The following is a 24113-nucleotide window of genomic DNA, read 5'->3' on the forward strand; positions in this document are numbered from 1 at the left end:
TGCGTCTTTTATCCCCAGCATCAGCCCCAGACCTGGCCACAGTAGGTGCCCGAAACCAGAGGTGCTTTATCAACGTCGTGATTTGCATTTAGAACTTCTGTCTTGGAGACCTCTAGTATTAGCCTAGAATTACGTCTGGTCTCATGTAGTAAAACTTTGTTTGGTTAATGTCTGCTAGGAGCTGGATCCTTTGCCTCAATGTCTTCTCCTCACCAGGAAGTCATGAAATTGAAAATGTTTTCTTTAGGGAAACTAAAAGACTTGCCCTGATCACCTGGCCAGCCAGCAACAGAGTTGGGATTCAAACACGCATCTTCCTGACTCAGAGACTAGGTATTGCACCGGGTCTCCCCACGTGACCCCATGTGTTCATGGACTTGAGAGCTGGAAGGTACCTAAAGGACATCCAACCTCTTCAACTTTTAGATAAGGAAGCCAAGGGCCAAAAACATTAATTGATTTACTCACTGGAGTCCCACGGAGCATTACTGGGGAAGCCTGGGTCATGCTCTCGTACTTATAACAAATAGTTCTCTCTCTCCTGTAGAGGGCAAGGAGCTCCACCAGACACCACGGTGCATACAACATGTGGAAGGGGGGCTCTGCTCTTGGGCAGTCACTAAAGAGTTAACAGAAAAAGAAAGAATCAACAGCAATAAAGCACTGTCCCTGAATAAAGTGCCCTCCCAGGAATGGGAGGGAGGAGGGAGATGGCACAGAACGGCTTCTCATCGGAAGTTCATTTCAAGCTCAGTCTGATAAGCAGAAGAAATGAGCTGGTCACCAAGGACTTTGTCTCGGTCACATTCAGGAATCTGCTCCCTCTTGTCAAGGCACAGGCTCAGTGGGCTCTCCTTTGCCATCAAGTCACTGTTGGAAGAGCCCTGTTGTCCGGGGTTTACAGTCGGGTAAGAAATTCTTAAAGGCTGCCCGAAAGTGGCTGCAATATCCACTGATGAAGGGAGAACTTTGTTAGGAGTCCATGCCAGGCAGCAACTGTCGAAACGCTTCCTTGAAAGGAGGTGGTTCCATTTGGCCACATTTAATTCTGGAAGTGGCTCAAGGAAGAGGTTTACACAACAGGAATTTTCCTGTGGATTAAGTTGAATTGTTATAAATAGCAGCGTACCTGACATCTTGATTTAAAGCACAAATAAATTTCTGGCAAACATTCGTCTTGATCACGTGATTCACCATTTACTCACCAACGTGGGGCCTACTTCTATGGGTGACCATATTCCAGACAGGAGGAGTCAGGTTACCATCCTACCTGAAATAAGGCTTCTCCTCACCCTCTAATGTCCAGACCCCTTGGAAAGGACCCAGATCCGTGTTTGAATTTCCACCACCCCCTAGAGCCCTCCCCAGCATCTTTCCTACCTCTCTGCACTCCTACGCCGACAGGTGTTCTGCACAAAAATATAAAAATAGAGCCAGGAAGGAGGCGTTGGTCATAGCTTTAAAAATACTGCTTTGCTTATTTCAACAAATAATGTGCGGTGTATACCTGATCAGCCTTTTCTATTTTTAAGATAACTTCTGTAACTTTAGAGCAATTCTTCATGTTGCTGAAGAGAAGAGAAATATGAAAGAATTTTAGATATTGATTTTTACAGACAAAGGAAAAATCCTGAATTGTTCCGTTCAGCACTTGGTGTTACCAAGTGCATGCTACCCAATGATCCTGCTCTACACCGAACACCACACGAGAATACCTGAGCCAGAGACGGGCTAGAGGTCACCAGCCCCATTCTCCTTTTTTTCCGGGCATGTAAAAGAAGCATATTTCCCAGTCTCTTTTGCAGTTAAAATATGCCCACGTGACTGGGTCTCAACAGCGGAACGCCGGAGGAAGCAACGTATGTGACTTGCAGATGAGGTCATGAGGCCCCTTCGCGTGGTCCTCTTTTCTCCTTCTTTTTCTTTTACTGCAACTCTGGATAGGCTGAAGGAGCCTGAATCCCCACGTTACCATAAATAACTGCACAAGCCTCCAAAGTGAGTGCCATGCATAAGAGAAGGCTTTACTATGTCATGAGACTTAAGAGTTTCTGTTACTGCAGCAGAGCCTAGTGTGCTAATTAGTACTTTGTCTTCTCTTGCCCCACCACACATGACACAGCAATGCTGGACTGTGGCTGCCACCGGGGATGGGATGGGTGTGGCCAGATCCCCTCCCTCAGGACTCACTTCCCTAGCTTTCAGGAACGGTACATATTAATTTGGAATGATTCTTTCTGTCTTGAAAGATCTGGAAAGGATGAGAGGTATTTTATCTTGTTTACTATATTGCCGTTACTTTCACTTATCTCGGGTCCACTTAGCAGAACTCAAAGTCTCAGTTTCTGGAGGGCAACCTTTCTTCCTACTATTGAAGAAAAGCTATGGGTGCCTGAGTAGCTCAGTCAGTTAAACATTTGACTCTTGATTGCGGCTCAGGTCATGATCTCCTGGTCAAGAGATGGAGCCCCACATCGGGTTCCACGCTTTAGCGTGGAAACTGCTTGGGATTCTCTCTCTCTTCCTCTTTCTCTGCATGCTCTTCCTCTCTCTAAATAAGTAAATAAACGAACATTTAAAAAAAAATAAAAGCTAAATGCACTGAAGTTATACTATGGAGAAAGGGAGAGACGGAGTGCCTTTGAAAGATTCCCAGTGCGTGGAAGAGAATGGAAACAGTGATTTTCCCCAACACCAGAGGCTGGGATTCCATCCCTGGCAGCAGATGGGGAGAGGGCTGCCACGGTAGCTGAGGGGGACTAATGTCCAGCACGTGTTCTCTTGAGGAGAATGCACGGCAATAGAGTTGATATTTTATGTCCTCTTAGTCTAGAATTTTAGAAGTTGCCAAGTGAGATTTCATTTATTTTTAAGGCAATAGTGTAATATTTCTTATATAAGAGAGCTTGTGGTTGAGGATTTACCCTTAATACATTCATACGTAAATCAAACTAGAGTGAACTTCTCTGAGGGTGAGAATATTTCTTTAACTGTGTGACTCTCTCTCTTTGTATCCTAGCTAGAGGTTTCTGAAATGAGCAACACTTTCTCAAAGGCTTGACAGCCCTCCTCCACTCCTTTTGTTCTCCTAGAAAAAAAAACACTGTTGAATATAAAATGCCGTTCCCCACATCTGGCATATTGTACTGACCTTGGGAACACACATCTGAATATCTTACTTGGAGGTTTATTTACAGCCTGCCTTATAATTCAAGATAGATAATTCTTTACCCCCTTGCAGCTTGATGAGATGTATGAGATTTAGGCGTTTGGGTGGGTAACAATTGGTTTTGGATGAAGGAGACAAATAGATGTGCAGCACGTTCACAAGAGCCACCTGTCTTGGGAGCCCCCATGTCATCCGGTACTATCACCAGCTAGTGATATGGTGCCTACACACATCACCAACACTTGAGAAAATGATGACAGCCCTAGCCGCTTATGGGACATGAGTACCTAGGATGGAGAATGAGTTAGCCCGAGTTGCGGATAATTCTGCATGATGGAAAGCCTAGCGTATTGCAATGTGGGGAGTTTGCCCCTTTAAGCTCTACAGAGCAGCCCATAAATTCACCCCTGTGATGCCATGATAATCAAAGGTGTCATGAGGTGAATAAAATGGGACCTCCCAAGGTTCTGTGAGGAAGACAAGCTTTGGCCTTCCCCATGTGGACTTCTCTGGCTCTGTTCCTTCTCCATCTTTCTTGGCCTGCTCTGCAAGATATTGAGCTTTGAGGGCTACCTCATAGGCCTCCATGTCCTCTGGCTTCTGATTGGGAAGAGACTTCTCACAGGAGGAGACACCAGCAGGGAATTGGGAGGAGACAGGTTTTGGGGGTTTATGCTCTCTGCTCCTTCCCGGGTCACAGGTTGGCAGTGAGTACATTCCTCCACAGAAGGTGACAGCTCCTGTTGGTGACCCCTCCCTTCACCGTCACAACTCCTTCTGGGTTTTGACGACCTTTCCATTCCCTTGCCTAGTTACTTCTAAGAATAGTCATGGCTCCCAAATGTTAATGGGGCTTCTCTAACCCCACTCACAATTGTATACAGGGTCTCTTCATTAAACTCTCAATTTACCCCCATTTTAGTGTACCAACACAATATGATATATTATCCTTAGACCCCCCCCCCCCACAGGACTGTGTGCCTGCAAAGGTAGGTGGCGATGAAAAGGGAGATCTAGTAACTATAACAACCTTCCTTAGAAAATCCTGACTTTATATCATATCATGTCATATCCTATCACATTATAATATTAAATTATATTACATTAGTGAACCTCAACCTTCCAACAGAATTTGTCTGCTTTTATTTCCGAGGGTGTATATGTGCTTCAAAACTAATTTTTTAAGAGCATTGAACCACAGGTGAGTGTTTCTTCAAAGATTAACGCATTCTTCTGGGTTTCAACAACGTTCCAGGCTGTTCTCTGGCCCAATTCAGCCAACCCTGTTACTCACCATGCGTTTCAGGCCTCCATGCAGTTTCTTCCTCGAACATCTCTTCCATCTGAGATCTCCACCTCCCCTCTGAATTCATCTGTTCAGCGAATTTGAATGTCTGCTAAATTGTGTGTCTTCAAAATGCTAGATCCCTCAAAAAAAAAAAAAAAAAAAAAAAAGATGCACCAGAGCCTTTTCTAAAAAACCCACTCTCCTCTCTTTTAGGCTCCAGAACCTCTGCACTTTGTTCCGCTCGGATCACCTTCTACTCTGTACTCCGACTGTTGTTCTCATGCCTGTCTTTGCCATTATATTATGAGCTTCCTGAGGATGGCAAACCCATTTTGACCTTCCCCATCTCTGTAAGCACCACATACATACATATCAAGCACATAATATATTCTTAGTTAATGTCTGAGGAATCAAAACGAATCACCGGGATAGCTTACCCCCATCTGGCAAATGCCCCGAGAAACGGATATGATATGGAAGAATGGTTTGACAGGCTGGAATCTTTGTCAGATGTTCCAGACTTGAGAACCCAGGGGTTCTGGCCAATTTGAGCAATTTATACAGTGGTAATATAAACCCCATAAAGAGAGCATTTCAGAGAGAGCTAGAACAGAGAGCTTGCCCAATCTGAGATGTCCCAATCGCAAAATACACTCTGTTCCCTCACCTCCTCTGCCCTGCTCTTCCCCAGAGCTCTAAATAACCAGCCTGGACAGCTTTTAGTAACTCTGGAAAATGTATGTAACTGCTGATAAAGTCTAGCCCAAACATCCCTCTCACACTGCGCTGACTCATTTGCCCAAAATATGCCTGACCAGTGAGGCAGAAATAATGATTCTTACTGGCTTTTAACTACCAGGCTCCCCAGCTCTATTTCCTTTAGTCCTAGGGGCATATTCTAATTTGGTACAGAAAAGAAAATGAGAAGTACGCCTGCCAGTTCCCATCCTAGAATGACTGAAGAAAGAAAATGTGTGCAGTTGTGTTAAAGGTCCATGTGTTTATATGAAAGTGTCATTCACAACCTCCGCTCCCGCTTCACACCCAACCATCACTCCCATCGCCATAGATCTGTCTTAACCTCATTTCATCTTGGAGTTCTGCCATTGTCCTATAGTCAAAGAAATGAGAGTAAACATCGCCGCAAGAAGGAGACGAAGAATAACATCTTCTTTACAGAAACTTTCAGAAATCCCTTTCTGCTTCGCTATGGGGGTTGCTTAGATCGACAATGGATTTGATTTATTTTATGTTAGAAATACTGCAAAAGGTGTCATCCAAGCAGTGTTCCCCTTCTATACTGGATCCGAGAAAGGTTACAGCCACTGTTTGCACTCCATTTACAAGAGTGTAGGTTTCCATGAGACATAGTTTTGTTTAACCCTCATTTCTGGTTCCATTTATATTCGTGTCCCTCTGGCCCTTTTCTTTGTCTTCTGCTCTTAGCCTATCTTGGTATATCTTCTGTATCTTTGCAGGATGTCAAAATACTTTGTGGAAAAGGAAAGGGCATACCAAAAGTTTAAAGATCACTCTGAACTCAAGGTAGATAAGTCAAATCATCTAAACTTAATGGCAATTACTCTCAAAGTGAGGGCCAAGATATAGGAACAAGTATTTTGCATCCTCGTACGCAGAGACCAGAGGAAGAAGGGAAGAATCAATCCACAGACAGTCATCACACTCCCTCAATACACAAAATCATATCACCTCTGTTTTCTCTTACACATGACTGGTGTCCAGAAAGAACTGATATTCTTGACCCACTGTTTGTAGAAATTAAGAAGGGGAACACAGGTGCGCATATTAGTTTGTGTATTAAGGGATACCTGTACAAGTATGTTGTAAGGGTTAGATGTTGGCACTGATTCGTGCATTTACATTAATTCTCAAATGAAAACGGGAATCCATTCAGTCTGTCTTTTTTTTTCAACATTTATTTTTTATTTTTGGGACAGAGAGAGACAGAGCATGAACGGGGGAGGGGCAGAGAGAGAGGGAGACACAGAATCGGAAACAGGCTCCAGGCTCTGAGCCATCAGCCCAGAGCCCGATGCGGGGCTTGAACTCACAGACCGCGAGATCGTGACCTGGCTAAAGTCGGACGCTCAACCGACTGCGCCACCCAGGCGCCCCGGGTCTGTCTTGATACCTTATCATTTAGAGCTAAGCTACGCTATGCACCCTGTTTTGTATCTTAACAGAATAATTTGGAAAATCTAAGATCATAGAATGCTAAAGCTGAAAAGACCTCTATAGTAATCTATTCCAAGCATAAACGTGTATGCGTTTTTATGTTTTTTAAACTTAGTTGCAAAATTAGCTTATACTTGATATAAGTATGTCAAATTGAAAAAAAAATGTCAAATTGCCCTAATGTATAAGAAGCAGAATGTAAGTCTTATCACTTCTACTCATACTTCCCAGAATAAGCACCACTAATAGGAGCTTTTATTCATTCATTCATTCATTCATTCAAAAAATATTTATCAAGAACGGAATTACATATTAAGCAAGAAAATCAAGACAGGCAGAAAAAAATAAATAGATATAGAAAATAACTTCAGTTAGTCACAAGTGCTGCAAAGAAAAGCAAAGTACAGTGGTCTGAAGTACAGTCCATGTAGAGTGACGAGTTCAGTCTTTTCAGACAGAATGTGAATGCATGGCAAAGGGAACAGCAGATCTAAGTCCAGCAAGCAGGAGTGTGCTAGGTATGTTCTAGAACAGCCAAGTGGCCAATATAGCTAAGGCGTTCTGAGGAAGAGGAAGAATGTACAAGATGAGATTAGAAATGTCAATAGTAGACAGATTTTATAAGTCCTTCAGACCCTGTAAGGAGACTCGTTTCTTTTCCAAGTGTCAGGAGAAACAGTTGGCTGGTTTTAAATGGGAGAGTGCAACTTTAATAGCCAAAAAGTTCTTGTGTGGGGAAAGTGATCTAGGGGGATGCCCAAAGATTAATTTTAAAGGAGTCACCATCCAGAGGGAAGAATTACTCTATATGATGGTTTCTGTAGTATTTACGCTAATAACTGCTTCCTGTTGCCTTAAATCCTACAAAACTATTAATAACAATAAAAAATCACAAGCTGGCCTAGCAGACTCAGAAAGATCTACCTGATGTCATGCCAATACCTGAGTTCACAGAGTGGCCAAATGAGGCTCAGGGACAATGGTCAGCTGACAATACGCTCAGCAGACTCACCTGTCTGCACCTGTTCTTTATGCAATAACTAATATCTATGTATGTTCTTTATAGAAATTTTATTTTCAAATAGTTTGAGTCATAAGAAGTATCAAAAACAGTACAAAGAATTTTCACATACCCTTCGCTCAGCTTCTTCCAATGATAATATCTTTCCTCACCATAGGCCATGTCAAAACCAGGACTTTGGCATTGATCTAATGCTATTAGGTAGAGACCTTATTTGGATGCCACGAGTTTTTACAGGCTCTCTTCTTACATTATTTACTTTGAGGGAATTTATAGTGCTATGAAATTTTATCCCATGTGTAGATCCTAGTAACCATCACCACAATCAGGATACAGACGGACTTATCGCCACAGAGAGACGGCCCCATGTTAGTAGTTCATTGTATCCATTGTTGAAAGCCAGCTTGTGCTTTATGAATACTCAAAACCTGGACAGGAAGAATTCTTCTATTTGTGCTTCTTTAACCTTTAGCTTATTATATTCCATAAATCTACTTAATACCATGTTTCTAGACCTTTAAACATCACAATATATAAATATTTACACGTCACAAATTATCTTAAATATTTAAACATTGATTTAAAGTGTAAGTAACAAAGTGATCCAAAACATTTCAATGGAATCGGTCGAATTTGTCAACTTTTTAATTGATTCAATCACTTTGGACTTCAAAATATTTAGAAGTTTATTTTTATAGGTTTATTTACCCTAATACAAAAGCAATGATACTGTGATTGTGATTCACTTTTTTACTTTTTTCTATATTTATATTATACCTCCCCAAGGTTATAGTGATTCTGCCAGACTCAAAAGAAAACACCATCTCCACAAATCTGGTAGGATGATGAGTTCTGGAGTATTAAATAACTAACTGATTCTTGGTCATAACATGAGATCTGGTCGTGTCTAGGATCTTTCAAACTAGAAGGGTGTTCATAAGAACCCCCCCTTCTTTTTTTTTTATGACCAATGCTCCCTTGCAAATGGAACTTTTCAAGTTCATACCTTTAAACAAAACAAATCACACCTTCCTCCAAAAAAAAAGAGGAATGTTTCACTTTATTGCACCCTGGCCTACATGGCAAAACCCATTGTCTTCTGAAATTTACTCACGATTTTGATATAGTCCGTTAGCATTTTTGAAAATCTGGGTATAACTTTATTCAAATATTATTATAATTAAAAGCCTTATCCATGGTTTTGTGATTCAAGAGATGAGAACCTAGTCTGTGCAATCTACTTTCCCCTTGGGTCCATCAACTTGATGCATTCTTTGGAACTCTCTTTCCACCTGAGCTCTGGGTTCCCATCCTTCCTATCTTTAGTAAAATCCTTTCTTCTCCCAGAAATAACTTGTTTGCTCATAATTCCCAAAATATACCTGTTCCTGCCTACACCGAGAAAAATTCAATATATACTTCATCTAAATAACTTACCCACCTGTATCAACTATCCCATATACATTACAATGAACACAAATAAGCATATACTGTTATAAGCACTATTTTTATTTTACAGCTATCTTTTAATACATCTTATTAAATGGAATCTGCTTTCATTCAGGCTTTTTGATGATGAACCTGCCACACCTCGGCAAATATGTGCCCTATAAGCAACACTAGGGCATTTTCTCATAGCATATTTGTGTTCTGGCCAAAACAAGATGTTCTACTCCCAACTTGATTTTTTTTTTTTTTCAAGCCCAAGACATGGAGTTAGGCACTCGCCAAGGATCTTTGTTTCCTTTAGTGACAAATAGCATTAAAGACCAAATCTTGTTTACTTAACAATGTACTATGGGTTCTGTATAACATCAGAGCATATAGATTTAAATCCTCTTCTTTTTAAATATGCTTACTTTCAGTAATTTATGATTATAATGAATTTTAAGATGTAGGAAAATGCCAATTAAACCTAAAATTTAACTGCTTAGAAAAAACTGTCAGTTACCATCTCTTTCTCTCTCTCTGCATATATGCAAATGGAGGCATACATTAAATTTTTTGAACAAAAAATGGAAAGTCAAGGAAAAAAATAGTTTAAGGGATTCAAATAAAAACCAGAGTCCTTATTAGTTGATGTACATCAGCGAGAACCTAAAACCAGGTTAATCCCCAGACCAAAGCATGACTAAAGTTCTACAGGAGAGGGAAAAGGTAGGGATATCTGTCCCTGTGGTGTGGCCTGGATTGCTTTCTTTTCTTTTCTTTTTTTTTTTAAATCTCTAACTCCTGCAAAAATTGTGGTTGCAAGAGGTAAAGAATGTTCTAGTTTCTCATGCTTTTTGCTCAGGATCACTGGTACAATCCCATTCGAGCAACTGTCATAACAATTCTTTCAAGAGCTATTTTTGCAAGCTTTGTGGTTTGTCAAGTTTGGAGGTAGGGAAAGAAACACAGGGAAATAGTAGAAGGTAAAAAGAAGGAAAGGAGGCTAGGGTCAAAGCAAGGAAAACGGAGGTCTGTTGTAATTCATCTATAGAGTTCATCCTAAGTTATTCAATTATTAAATGTAATTTTACCTGAATTTAATAGAAGACAAAGGGATGAGCAAAACTGAAACAATTAATAAACTTTATATCATTATTTCTTCACAACAGAAATATTTCCTGAAAGATCCCTAAAGCTAAGGGAATCTGCCTTTGTAAAATGTGGTAAAACTCAAAAAACCAAAATTTTCTACTTGGATTCATTTTGGAGAACACTGATTACAATCCCACTAAAGATGAGGAAATTAGCATTCTCACATCTCCTCCCACAGTCTTCCTGCCCACATTCATACTGCCATTACATCATTAATTCTCACAATAATGTCACCCAGGTCTATATGCCAGTGGATCCGAATTTTCATGAGCAGAGCTTTTACTGTGAGTTCTCCATTTTGGAATTTATTTTTACTAATCCAGTAATAAAATAACATTGAGATTAAAAAAAATGTTTTTAATGTTTATTTATTTTTGAGAGAGAGAGAGAGAGAGAGAGACAGAGTGTGATTGGGGAGGGGCTGAAAGGGAGGGTGACACAGAATCCCAAGTAGGCTCCAGGCTCTGAGCTGTCAGCACAGGGCCTGACTGGGGGCTCAAACTCACGAAAGGTGAGATCATGGCTTGAGCCAAAGTCGGCTGCTTAATCGACTGAGCCACCCAGGTGCCCCTAGAAATTTTTTTAATAAAGATTCACGAGTTCATTTTTGTTTTTGTTTTGTTTTTATCTAAAGTGTCATGTAATTAATTATCATTTTATGTGGGAATAATATCCTAGAACCGTATAAGGCAAAACAAAATGGCACTCTAGAACATATTTGACCGGCAGAACTCTCTACAATGATGGAAATGTTCTATATCTGTGGCTATTGCGTCCTTAAAAACATGACCAGAATGAACAAAGAACTCAACTTTTCATTTTAAAAATTTTTTTCAGTTAGTTACATTTCAATGGCCGCACGTGGTTAGTTGCTACTGTAATGGACGGCCCAATTCTAAAAGATAATATACAAGACTATTTTCATGACCTGGGAGGGAAAAGATTTCTTAAACAAGACACAAAAAGCATGAAGCATAAAAGAAAATGTTGATAATTCCTATTATATTAAAATTAAGAACATCTTTTTATGACAAGATACCATTAAAAGAGTAGAAAAGAAGCCACAGAACAGAAGGAATTTGCAACACCTTTCTGGGAAAGGGCTTCTATACAAAACATTGAGAGAATTTCTAAAATTCAGTCAGAAAAGCACAGACAAGGCAAAAGAGGCAAGGTACTTGAACTATAGGTGCTTGTTTATAAGGCTTACTCAAATGGCTCATAAATACATGAAAAGCTGCTGGACTTGGTCATCAGGAATATGAAAATGAAAGCTGTGCATACACCAGAATAGCTAAAGTTAAAGAGACTGACATTACTATGTGTGAGTGAGAATAAGGAGCAACTTGAACCCTTATACATTGCTGGCAAATTGGTAAAACTTTGGGAAAGGTTCTGGCATTATCTATGCAAGCTGAACATACACGTTCTCTTTGAGAAAGCATTTCCAATCCTAGGTATAAAAAGGATAGGAATGTTTGAACACATACACAAAAAGACACATACAGGAATAATCACAGAATCATGATTCATAATGGCCCCAAACTAGAAACACCTTTAATGTTAAGGGTAGAAGGAAAAATTGTGCATATTCATACCGTGAAATTATGTGAAGCATTTTACAAATAGAATTATAATTACAGGAAATAACAAAGATAAATCTCACAAATATAATATTGAGCAAAACAAGGTAGACATAGGAGAATGATTCCACCTTTGTGAAGTTCAAAGATGGGTGAAATTAAACTAGAGTATTAGACATCAGAATACTATTACCTTGGAATAGAAGGGAAGGGGTAGTAATTGGGGCTGCCATGAAATGTGCTTTTGAGATGTTACTAAAGTTTTATTTGTTGATCTGATGCTGATTACACAGATATTTATCTCATACTTTTCTATGAAGAGTTACATTTAGGTTTTGAATACTTTTCACTATGTTTATTATTCTTCAATAAAAAATATTTTTAAGAAAGAGATCTTGAACCCCAGAGAACAATTAGAGAGTGACCATTTCTTAATTAAATGCTCTCATTCTTTAAATTGTTGGCCAACATTGGCATACATGCATAAATAAATAAATACATAAATAAAATCTCATTTTTATTTGTTTTTAGTTAGTAGTGATTTTACTGGATATTTTTATTCACCTTCTGTGAAATGTTTATTCATAGCCTTTTCTCACTTTTTATGGAGTACTTCTCATTTTCATAATGATTTATGAGAGCATTATCCAGTATGGATATTGTCCATCTATCTGTCCATTAGGTTGCATTTACGTTGGTTTGTCATTTAATTTTGTTTAGAGCAAAATTTCACCATGCCAAGTTTTAAATTTTATTTCTATTAAGTTAATCTCATCATATCATTTCATTTTTTGGTTTCTGAGCTTTTTTGATTGCTTATAATAGATTCAGGGTGAAAGTGACTGATCAAGGGGTTGCATATAAGGAGATGTGTCCATTGGGCGGTATCTTCACAGACTATCTACCTCAGTGGACATCTTCGTCTTGGTTTTGGTCTTGTCCACAATAAGAACGTCTTGGGTTTTCCATAGATATTCGTTGTTGGTTTCTAGCTTTTATCAAGATAAGGAGGGATCTACCATACACAGAGGTTTATGAGAATGGATGCTTAATAGTGTCAAATGTAATTTGCAATTTATAAAGATGATCCCGTGGTTTTCTCCTTTAAAATATTTATGTAATGACTTCCATTAATTGACACAATGCCTAACCTTGAACACTTCTTCCATGTTTGAGGTAAACCTTCTGTCAGTCTGTTTGGTCTGCTATAATGAAAGACCAGAGACTGGTATCTTCTATACTGAAGAAATTTATTTCCCCCAATTCTAGAGTCTGAATAGTCCAAGACCAAGGCACTGGCAAATTCAGCATCTAGTCAGGGCCTTCTTTCTGGTTCCTAGATGGTGCCTCCCTGCTGTGGCCTCACATGGTGGAAGGAACTAGGGAGGTCTGTGGGGTCTCTTTTATAAGGGCATTAGTCTCTTTCATGGATGTTCTACACTCAAGACCTATGCAGCTCCTGAAGTCCCACATTCTAATATCTTTGGGGGTTAGGATTTCCAAATAGGAATTTTAGAGGGATACGGACATTCAGGCCATAGCGCTCCCCACCATGGTCAAAGCGCACCATTCTTCAATACGCTAGCAGATTCATTTGTTAGAATTTTACTGGAGAATTTTCCATTTATGGTCATGCATGAGACTGACATATAGTTTCTTTAATTTTGTAGCACATTTCCTAACTGCTTCATTTTATGAATAAAGGATATGAGACCAGAGAGGTGAAATGAATGAATGTCTCAAATTAGTAAGAGAACTTCTAGAAATAATGCCCTCTGACTCCAACTCAATGACTTTCCTACCATGTGATGCTGCCAGTGTCTCAAAATATTCTAGGATTATATGTTTGTTTGTTTGTTTGTTTGTTTTGGTGTTAGGACAGTCTCCAAATCTTTATAATCCTAGAAATTGAAGAAAGTGTCCAACATCGTCCAGTTAACATTTATTAACTGTAAGTTATTCAAATAGTGTTTATGTGTAACTCATCTTCTGCCAGATCCCATTAGCCTCTGTGTATAAATGGATATAATTAACTCCCTTAATAATAGCTTTAATAGGAGCCTAAATAGCTCCTTTCCCCCTGGTTATTAACTCACAGGGATTCCCAGGTCATGCGCCCTCTCTGGGTCTCATCCAATTAAACTACAGAGTTCCTAGATTGGTCTCACCCAAGTTTTTGGGGTGCTCTCCACTACCAGGCGGTCTGTTCTTTCTCCCATTCTGCCACACTCATGATTGCATCCAAGGCCAACTGAAGGATGGCACATCACATGAGCCTCTCAGGAAAGCTATGCCTATGCCAAGGATGCTATTTCTAGAATTACTCCAGCAGCAGTGTTGAAGTTCTAAAGCCTTTCCGTCATTCTGGCAGTACTGTTTGGGCTCATGTACTGCACGTGTAATACCTTTGGAAAACTTATCCCGCCTACTCTCCAAAATCAGGGGAAGAGTCCAGGCTACCTGTGCCATCCCTTCCGGGGATGCTCCCCACCTCCAGCCTCACTCTGCTATAGCCTGAAGTCCCCGCAGGTCAGTGACTAGTCACCCATCCCACTTGTGGATCAGGTACTTTGGGGGCACACCAGAACCTAACCTTTGGCTCAGAGTCGGTCCTCTACTACGAATGTGTTATATTTGTGTATATTTTTTCCCTAAGCTTTAGGAGCAAGGAGAGAAGGAAGTCCATGGAAATAAATTGATGCAAACCTAACACTGAGCATAAAGTAAGAGGCCCAACGGTCTCCAAATGCTCCTAAGAACGCCTCTGTATGTAGAGAAGTAGGTAATTATCAGGTGATTTTGCTCCACAGATTAAATTACACAGATTCAGACTAACCCCCATGCTTTTAAGGAACTAGAGATATTTTGAAATCATCCAAAGGGTTATGAAGGTACACACCCTCCTGAGGTTGTGTAAAGAAATACATCTAAACAAAACACCAGCAGAAACGGCAACAATCTGTGAGATTTAGCCTCAAGTCTTTGACGTAAGATTTTTATCTAAAGCCAAAGGTAAAGAGAATGTGATGAAATTGATGATTGATTCGGCTAAAAATTTGAAGCAATTTTGTCTTAGACTGTTTTAAATATCAAAAGTAGTTTTGACATCTTAAAATATCAAAAGAGAGCTAATGTTCCTTTAAGGAAACATTAGACTTATAACAACTTAGAGAAAAATTGCTTGACAAAGAAGCTTTGAGAGTAGTTTAGCTTATTAGACATTTGAAGCCATTAAAAAGAAACAATACTTTAAGGAGTGTGGCCCTTCCAAAAGATGGCTCAATCCTTGGAACTGCATGGAGACACTGGATGTAGACCAAGAAACACCAGAAACCGAATGATCAAGCAAGCTTTTCAGTAGAACTCTATACTCGAGAAGAGACTTATTGAGTAATTTCCAATAATTCAGTAACCGTTTTGAAAAGAAAAGAAAGCATTCGCACCTTTTGCAAGACTGAAATAAACCCCCGGGTCTTTGCACGGCTGTTCCATCCACCTGGGTGCCCTCCCCCTTCTGGTCTGCCTAGCAAACTCCCACACGCCCTCCACAAGCATCTCACATTAACACTTCCTGTGTGGTTTCTTCCTAATTTCCTTAAAAAAAAAAAACAACACCCACACAGATATGTGTTATTCTCTACTCCCACTTCATATGGGTTACTGTCTTGTCACAAATACAGTACTGCTTTGTAATCATCTGCACTCCCCTAAGCAGAGTATTTACTTCTTTTTTTTTTTTAATTTTTTTTTTAAACATTTATTTATTTTTGAGACAGAGAGAGACAGAGCATGAACGGGGGGAAGGCCAGAGAGAGAGGGAGACACAGAATCTGAAGCAGGCTCCAGGCTCTGAGCTGTCAGCACAGAGCCTGATGCGGGGCTCGAACTCACGGACCGTGAGATCGTGACCTGAGCGAAGTCGGACGCTCAACCGACTGAGCCACCCAGGTGCCCCTTTACTTCTTTTAACTTTAGCAACTCCGCAGCACCTCAACCAGCACCAGCCACAGAGTGGGCACTCAGAGTCTCTGATGAACGAATGGCACATCAACGTAGGGAATAACGTTGTACACATTTAAATTCCAAGCATGACTTCACAAAACGTTTGTGAGGAATACATACGTTGTGAAAAAATAGATTGCAAACATGTCTGTACAATTAGATTACAGCTATAAAAGAACCATGGCTTTATAGACTCGAAAGTAAAACCATCAAAGTATGTGTTCATGTTAGAGCGATTAAAATATTTTCCCTTGTTGCGTTATCTTTCCAAATTTTGTTTTGTTTTGTTTTGAGGGTTTTTGTTTTGCTGTTTGTTTTTTTTGTAACAGCATGTCACCCATGGGTTTAACGTGACTGTCACAGGATGGTAGAAGAAGACTCTTCCTGTAATTGGTTTCAACTGAAGCATCGACACAATAAATATTAGATTCTAGTAACGGAGGCATAAACCTGTCCATCACTCTCAAACACAGAATTTATAAAGTCAATAAAATGTCTCAAATTTTGGATGGTTCAATGAGATCAAGGTATATAAAGCATTAGAGAAAAGCTTTGGAGAAGAGTTCAGTGAAACATTTTTTGTTTTCTTTTTGGACAGATCTGTTGCCTTGCTCTGCTTCCTCATACCCGTCTTTCGGGAGCAGGTGGGACTGTCAGAGGGCAAAAAATGGGCCATCTACTTAAAGGCCTGCAGGGCAGCAGCCCTTGGGCTAGATTGCCTCTAAGGTGTCCACTCAGAAAGTACTGAAATTATGTCCCCTGACATTAGGATACACAGAAAACTAGCTCCTGATTTACAAGTGAGCAAGTAAGGCCAAGTGTGGGATGTCGTCTGAGCCTGCCACAGAAATCTTGAGGAAAAGAGAAGGCCCAAACAGTTGCTTTGTTGAGGTTAGACTGGTCTCCCAGGGTTTAGAGAGGCAAGGGATACATGAGTTTCCCCACAGTGGAGACAGAAATGGTGGACATTAAGTTGGAATGGGATTGTTGAGGATCCTGTCCTACAGGGCCAACTGGGGGGGGGGGGGTAAGGAGAGAACCCAGAGGGATGATGGGAGTTGGAGGGCGTAACACCAAGTGATTGAAGTCTGAGAAAGGAGTCTCACTTGGCAACACAGGTTAAATTTTCTTCTGCTTGAGTCAAAGAAACTGTAAGAGAGAGGGTCTGGACACAAAACCTCCAGAGAGTCTTCCAAAGCACTTTATGGGAGAAACAGAAGATGGCTTTCACCAACTCTGGGGCCTGGCCCATAAAACATGATTTCTCCATCCTAGAGAGACTTGTCCTCTTCCTCCTCTAGGCCTTTCCCACTAGGGCCTTTCTGAGGAGTAATATCGGCAGTAGGAAGTCCAAGGCCATGCTCCCTGTTCTGAGAAGCAGGTCCACATTAGCGGAGGGAAGAAAATGTTATACTAAATTAATTTGGGCATTTTGGTGATTAAAAAGAGCTGAGCTTCATATATTCTGAATGGAAGGTGTTTGTCACTTAAAGTAAATGTTGCATTAGCTCCTAAGAGTGAAGAGAAAGTCAGGAGTTTGCAGGAAAAAGCTTACCACAGGCAAAAGATTACCACCACGGGATAACATTTTAAAGGATGGGGAGGGGGGAGGGGGCTAAAAATTAAACTGTGTTTTGATTCCAATGCACACATCAAGCTTGTTTGATATGCCAGTTGCATAAGGAATATCAGTCAGTCTCCTTTCTTTTTTTAAAATGTTTTATTTATTTTGGGAAGAGAGAGACAGATAGAGCCTCAGGGGAGGGGTAGAAAGAGAGAGGGAGACACAGAATCCGAAGCAGGCTCCAGGCTCTGAACTGTCAGCACAGAGCCCGACATGGGGCTCAGACTCATGAACCATGGGATCATGACCTGAGCCAAAGTCAGACACTTAACCAACTGAGCCACCCAGGAACCCCAGTCAGTCTCCTTTCTTAATGCTCCAGTAAGTCATGAAAAGAAGTTGTCCAGGTCAAAAAGTTTATTTGACTTTGATTTTTATTTCAAATGTTATTTAAACCCCCACGAGCCATGGGACATTCTACAATATTTCATATGCCTTTGGATGAGAAAGCTTGGATCATTGAACATAAGGTGTGGAGAGAAACTCACAAGTCGTGTCTTATCCCTCACTTTACCGATAAGGAAATCCGTGGCATAGAGCATTTAAATGACTTGCCCCAACACCACTGCTGGTTAATAGCAAAGCAACTTCTGACACATCACACTTCCTTTCCTGATCTGCTCCCAAATTTCCACAGCCTGCTGTAGCTACACCCCCAGTCTGAAAGGAGTCTGAAAATAGAAAAGAAGTGGGCAATTTTCCTAACAATGCTAATCAGAAGTTACAGTCTCTGCTAAAAGAGTGTCAGAGGGTCTCACAAAGCAAGCTTTTAGGGAATGTAGGAAGTTAATTACCTTTCTTTGTAATTCATTAGTCACCGTCCTTATAACCTGAGGCCCTTTGAAATAAAACTTGTATTTAGTAGCATGGATTCGGAAGACTTTAGATATTAATATGTCCAAGGGAGCCTCTTTCATCTAGTTTATTAAATTTTCCTTTGACAGGCTTAAATGATTTTTAGAACTTATCTTCATGTTTTGTTACAAACAACAAAACAGCTAGGATCACAGAGAAAGAATGTTTTGATTGGAATTAATGATTACTTAGTATATCTCCTTTAAATGAACGTGAAAATGGAGCTTACATATTTAAGTGGCTTCCTGAGATGAAATTGACTAGGCTTTCAAATCCAGGATTGAAGAAAGGATTGTTTGTCCCCAAATAACTCCCTTAGCAATCTGCTACAGCATCATTATATGTACCCGTTGCTTTAGGGTAAAACTTTATGTCATCTAAGAATTCTGGGAAAATGCAAATATGTTACCTGGAATGTGACATCAACATTTACCAGTATTCCTTAAAGAGATGGCATGATGAGCAGAAATGGCAAATAGGACAGAGACCTTTGGCTGGGGTTGGGTGGGGGTGGAGGAGATGAGAAATATTCTGGGCAGCAGATTGTCCCAGGACAGACAGATAAGGCATCCAGAGAAGGAACCAGAGAAAAGGGAACTAGAAAGAATGCATTGTTTCTTAATGTGCTCGATATAATTAATCATTAGGAAAATGCAAATCAAAGTCACAATAAGATATCACTTCACACCCACTAGAATGGTTATAATAAAAAAGATGGGCAGTAGGTGTTGGTAAGAATGCGAAGAAAATGGAACTCTCACACATTGCTGAGGGGAATGCAAAATCGTGCAGCTGCACTCGAAAACATTTCAGCAGTTCCTAAAAGTTACAGAGCTACAATAAGGCCAGCATTTCCACTCCTAGCTATATATACCCAAGGTAATTGAAAACATATATGTGCACAAAAACTTGTACATGAACATTCATAGTAGAGTTATTTATAGTACCGATAAGTGGAAACCACCAATTGTTCATCAGTTGGCGATTAGTTAAACAAATGTGGTATATCCATACAGTGGAATATTACCTTGCCAAAAAAGGAATGAAGTACTGATTCATACTACATTATGGATGGACCTAGAAGTCATTATGGTTAAGTGAAAGAAACCAGTCACAAAAGATCACGTGTTGTATGATTTCCTTTATATTAAGGACCCATAATAGGAAAATCCATAGACACAAAAAGTAGGTTAGTGGTTTCTAGGGACTGGGGGATGGAGGGATGGGGTAACAGGTAAAGGGCTTCTTTGGGCATGAAGAAAATATTCTAGAATTACATAGTAGTAATGTTTGCACAGTTTTGTAAATCAAAAGCAATTGAACTGTAGACTTTAAATTTTTTTAATGTTTATTTTTGAGAGAGAGAGAGAGGGAGACAGAGCATGAGCAGGGGAGGGGCAGAGAAAGAGAGGAAGACACAGAATTGAAAGCAGGCTCCAGGCCCTGAGCTGTTAGCACAGAGCCCGACACAGGGCTCGAACTCAGAACCATGAGATCATGACTTGAGCCAAAGTCAGATGCTCAACCGACTGAGCCACCTAGGTGCCCCAAACTGTAGACTTTAAAGAGGTGCATTTTATGGTATGTTAATTATTCTCAACAACAACAAAAAAATATAGAGTTAAATGATGCAGAACAGAGAGGGGATGACTGCAGGGGCAAATTTCATGGACGACGGAGAGATCATGGATCTCAGGCAGAGGGGATTTCCTTAGAATTCAACCATTTTAACAAGGAGGCAGTGCAGAGTTTCAGAGGCAGGAGTATGGAAATCCTTTTCTAAATTATTCTATTTTCTCAATAGAATAAAACTGAAGTCATCATCTTAGAATGAGGTGGAAGAAGAAATTTGGGGAGGTTTGAGAAAGGGAGCATGAATGGTACAGCATCCTTGGGAGAATGACAACATGACAGGAAAAGAGCCTACCTGAGGTTGGTGGTCATACATTTAAAGTGAAATATTTTATGTTTTTCATTCAGCCCACTGATGCAGGTGCAGAGTAGGTGGAGACTGAACCACACCTGGCATTTTCCAAGTGAACGTAATATACTCTTGAGATAGTGCACAAGAGTGAGTGTAATGAGCTATGGAATCTAAGTGGAGTAATGAGGGAAACGAGGCTATGAGGACGTTAACCGAGAAAATGTGTTCAGGTTAATGGATTGAGTGCTTTGAAGGGTTGAAAAATGGTGAAGGTGGGAGTAGTAGAAGAAGTAGGCTGGAAACTTAGGAAGTAGAGATTGTCAGAATTGGGATGATGGAAATTGAGATCATACAGTTGTTATTAAGGACAATGTCTAAGGTTTATCTTCAAATATGAGTGGTTGAGATAGGGTGGAGAACAAGACCATTAAACCATGGAATCAACAAGAGGTGATTTAAAGTATTGCTGAGCCATCAGGTGTCTCACCTTGGACGATGTGTGCTTGGAGTAGAAAAAGCCGCACATGATTGAGCAGAAAGATGTCCATTGACGAACACAGATCTGGGGCTTAGCAAAGCAGGTCACTGAAGTTTGGACATCAAGGGATGTCAGGATGGTGGTAGGACAGTTCTGGTGATGTCCACTAGTTCTAAACTAGCCTAGTCTTCAGCCGTAGGAAGAGGTGCTAATGGACTGAGCAAAATGAGGTCAGCCAGAGCTGCAGAGTTGTAAAGATTTAGGTGTGTGTGTGGAGTCCTTACTCTTTCTAGAAGCAGGTTCTGACTATGCTTTCTTTCCTCCTACCCAGACACCACATTTCACCCATTCATTCCATTTCACATTGTTTTTATCTACTGTCATATTTGGAATTGACACACTGGTTCAGCTGAAATGTTTTGAGGTTTAAAAAATTAACTTCTGTAAATTGGAGAACAAATGTTGTCAGATTTAGGCCAAAGTTGTAGACCTGGTGGGCTTCAATGTCTCACATCTGGCACAGATGTGAGGACCCCGGCCCACTAGTTCAGGAGCAATAAGGGAAGCCAAGAGATTCATTCTTTCTTTTAGCAAATAAAAGGGAGTACTTTATAACATTCAAACTCTGATGAATCAAAACTAAGGACAAAGGGGGAGAGACAGAAAAAGAAAACATTTTGAAACATTCTTAAAATGCTCAGTCACCATAGAGCATTTAATCACTAGGTTTAAATCAAGGTTTTCCCACGTCTGTCTGTGTGACCTTGGACCATTTTCTTTATCACTTGGGGCTTCACTTTCTTTTTGAAATGTGTTGGAGTTCATAAGACAAATGTACTATTGGCTTTATACTTAAATATTTTATTATTTACAGTTTCATATTTTAAAAATAAGACAGAGGGCTGCCTGGCAGGCTCAGTCAATAGAACATGCAGCTCTTGATCTTGGGGTTGTGAGTTTGAGCCCCATGTTGGGAGTAGAGATTACTTTTAAAAAATTAGAGAAAGATGAGCACTCCATTATTTTGCAAAGTAAATGTATTACATTGTTGCTTTCTTTGCAAATTAAATAATCTGCCTCCAAAATATAACTAAGTTCTCCAAATCTGAATGCTGGTTTATTAGATCTTTATCCCATTAGCCACCTGTTCTTATCTCCTACATTAAGTTTTGGGATCCTTCACTCCAGCATTTGAGTGAACAAGAATGTGGTAGAAAAGGATGGCTTAAAAGGCAAAGGGAGGGATGTTTTGTACCTCAACAGATTTCCTTTGTCTGGATATTTGGGGTAAACATTGGTAACGCTGTAGTGGGTTCAGGCTGTGTGGAGGCAGGGAATAAAACTAGATAATACTTTAAGATTCCTTGTTTTGATTTTGAAATAATGAGTAAGAATTTTCATTCATGCACATTATTTCTGGTGGGGTCTGTCTTCTCCTTAGAGCCTTTTTGTTGATGAATTGCACACATCATGTAGTCTCATTCAATTTGCCACTGTTCTTCTGGATTCACAGGGGCAATGTCTTAAATGAGGTGTTTATTGCCGTTTCAGGCACAGGAACATGGGAGTGGATGGAACTGTGTGCTCAGCCAGATGGACCGCTATCTAGTCAAATAGGACTGACTCTAACAGGCCATGTGAGGCTCATTTCCCCAGCTGGCTGAACATGGCAACCAGACCCTCAATAGAAAATTTGCTTCAGTGCTTCAAGCCATTCTTGGAAAAAGGTGGCTTATAAGTGTCCATTTGTGTGTTCAGTTAATATGTATGGATCTCCTAAATGGTGCCTAGTTATGGATACTTTTCCCAGTTAAGAGAAGGTAGTACCTGCATTATCAAATGGGCCAATATTTCCTATTCATTCAGTGCCTGGTATTTAGATAGCATCTTCCTTGAAAGAATTAAAATTTTCATGTATATCTCATTTACTCCTAAAGTCAATGTTTTCCAAGTTCTTGAATTGGCTAGTCCCTTAATGAGGCAAACTATCCAACAAGATCGCCATGCCAAGATTGCCTATAAATTAATAAAAATAACCACTACAGAATATAATTTATTAAAAGAGCTTTGGTTGTCTTTTCTCTACTTTCTCCTCTTAATTCTTTTCACAGAGGTCTCCAGGTCCTTTGGGATAGCCTCATGTTAGGAATTTTGGTAGAGCTGAAAGCAAAGAGACTCCCAAGTAATGGTTTTTCCCGAACTTGTAAAAGCCAAAGCCCTTTGAGAAAATAACATTAAGTGTCCCAGAAGGAGAGTATAGTGATTGAAAGATTTTTATTTTTGTTTTTGTTTTTGTTTTGAGGGCAAGGAAAGAGAAGAAAAATCGCCCAAGGTTGAGGAGGAAAAGAGGCCCCTTCCCTCAAGTAGGCCTGGGATTTCTCCCTTGTAGGAGTCTCTCTGCAAAGATGGCTCCATAGTCCGTCTGCGAAGGCTGACCTCACCAAGTTTGCCATAGACGATGCTGGGCTTGATGGAGTCATGTGGTGTCTCTGTAGTAACCGGCGGGGGCTATCTACCAAAGCAATGTTGTGGTGTGATGGGAAACACCAAGAACCTTGAATATTAGGAGATAGTAGGAGGACGTGGCAGTTGAATAATGTCAAAGTTGAATTTTGAGCACTTTCAGGGGTGGGTGGAGCTCAGATTCAGACTTGAAGTGATGCAAGGAATATACACAATGGAGTATTACTCAGCCAAAAAATAATGAAATCTTGCCATTCGCAACAACATGGATGGAGCTAGAGAGTATAATGCTAAGTGAAATAAGTCAGTCAGAGAAAGGCAAATACCATAGGATTGCACTCATCTGTGGAATTTAAGAGACAAAACAAATGAACAAAGGAAGAAAAGACACCCCCAAAAACCGACTCTTAACTATAGAGAACAAACTGGTTACCACAGGGGAGGTGGGTGAGGGGATGGGCAAAATAGGTTAAGAGGATTAAGAGTACACTTATCATGATGAGCACTAAGTAACATACAGAATTGCTGAATCGCTGTATTGTACACTCAAAACTATCAACACTGTATGTTAACTACACTGGAATTAAAATAAAATAAAATAAAATAAAATAAAATATAAATTTTTTTAAACTTAAACAAATGATATAAAGGAAAATTATGAAACACAATATTCCTTACACATCTATATTTGTGGACTAGTGTTCATTCCTACTACACTAACGTTGCACATAGTTTTGCAATTTTCAAAATTGTTTCCTTACCTTAATTACTTATGCCTTAGAATAAAGATATGAATAAGCACTATTATCAGCCTTGCTTTATAGATCGGAGAACTGAAATTCAGAGAAGTGGCACAATTTGCTCAAGAACACATGGCCAAATAGTGGCAAGGTCAAGAATCAAGGTTAGATACATCTGCCCCTAAAT

The 24113-nt window shown here is 40.0% G+C and overlaps 1 long non-coding RNA gene across 9 annotated transcripts in view; it reads right to left on the minus strand.

The window, feature by feature from the left end:
• Positions 1-24113, minus strand: part of LOC113604101 (uncharacterized) — a 79831-nt gene that overhangs the window by 43993 nt on the left and 11725 nt on the right. For all 9 annotated transcript variants that reach the window (XR_008296730.1, XR_008296729.1, XR_008296731.1 and 6 more), the window contains one exon: positions 4464-4597. This is a non-coding gene — a long non-coding RNA (uncharacterized LOC113604101). The remainder of the gene's footprint in view (positions 1-4463; positions 4598-24113) is intronic.

Source organism: Acinonyx jubatus, chromosome A2 (assembly GCF_027475565.1).
Source record: "Acinonyx jubatus isolate Ajub_Pintada_27869175 chromosome A2, VMU_Ajub_asm_v1.0, whole genome shotgun sequence".
In the NCBI taxonomy this organism is placed as follows: domain Eukaryota; kingdom Metazoa; phylum Chordata; class Mammalia; order Carnivora; family Felidae; genus Acinonyx; species Acinonyx jubatus.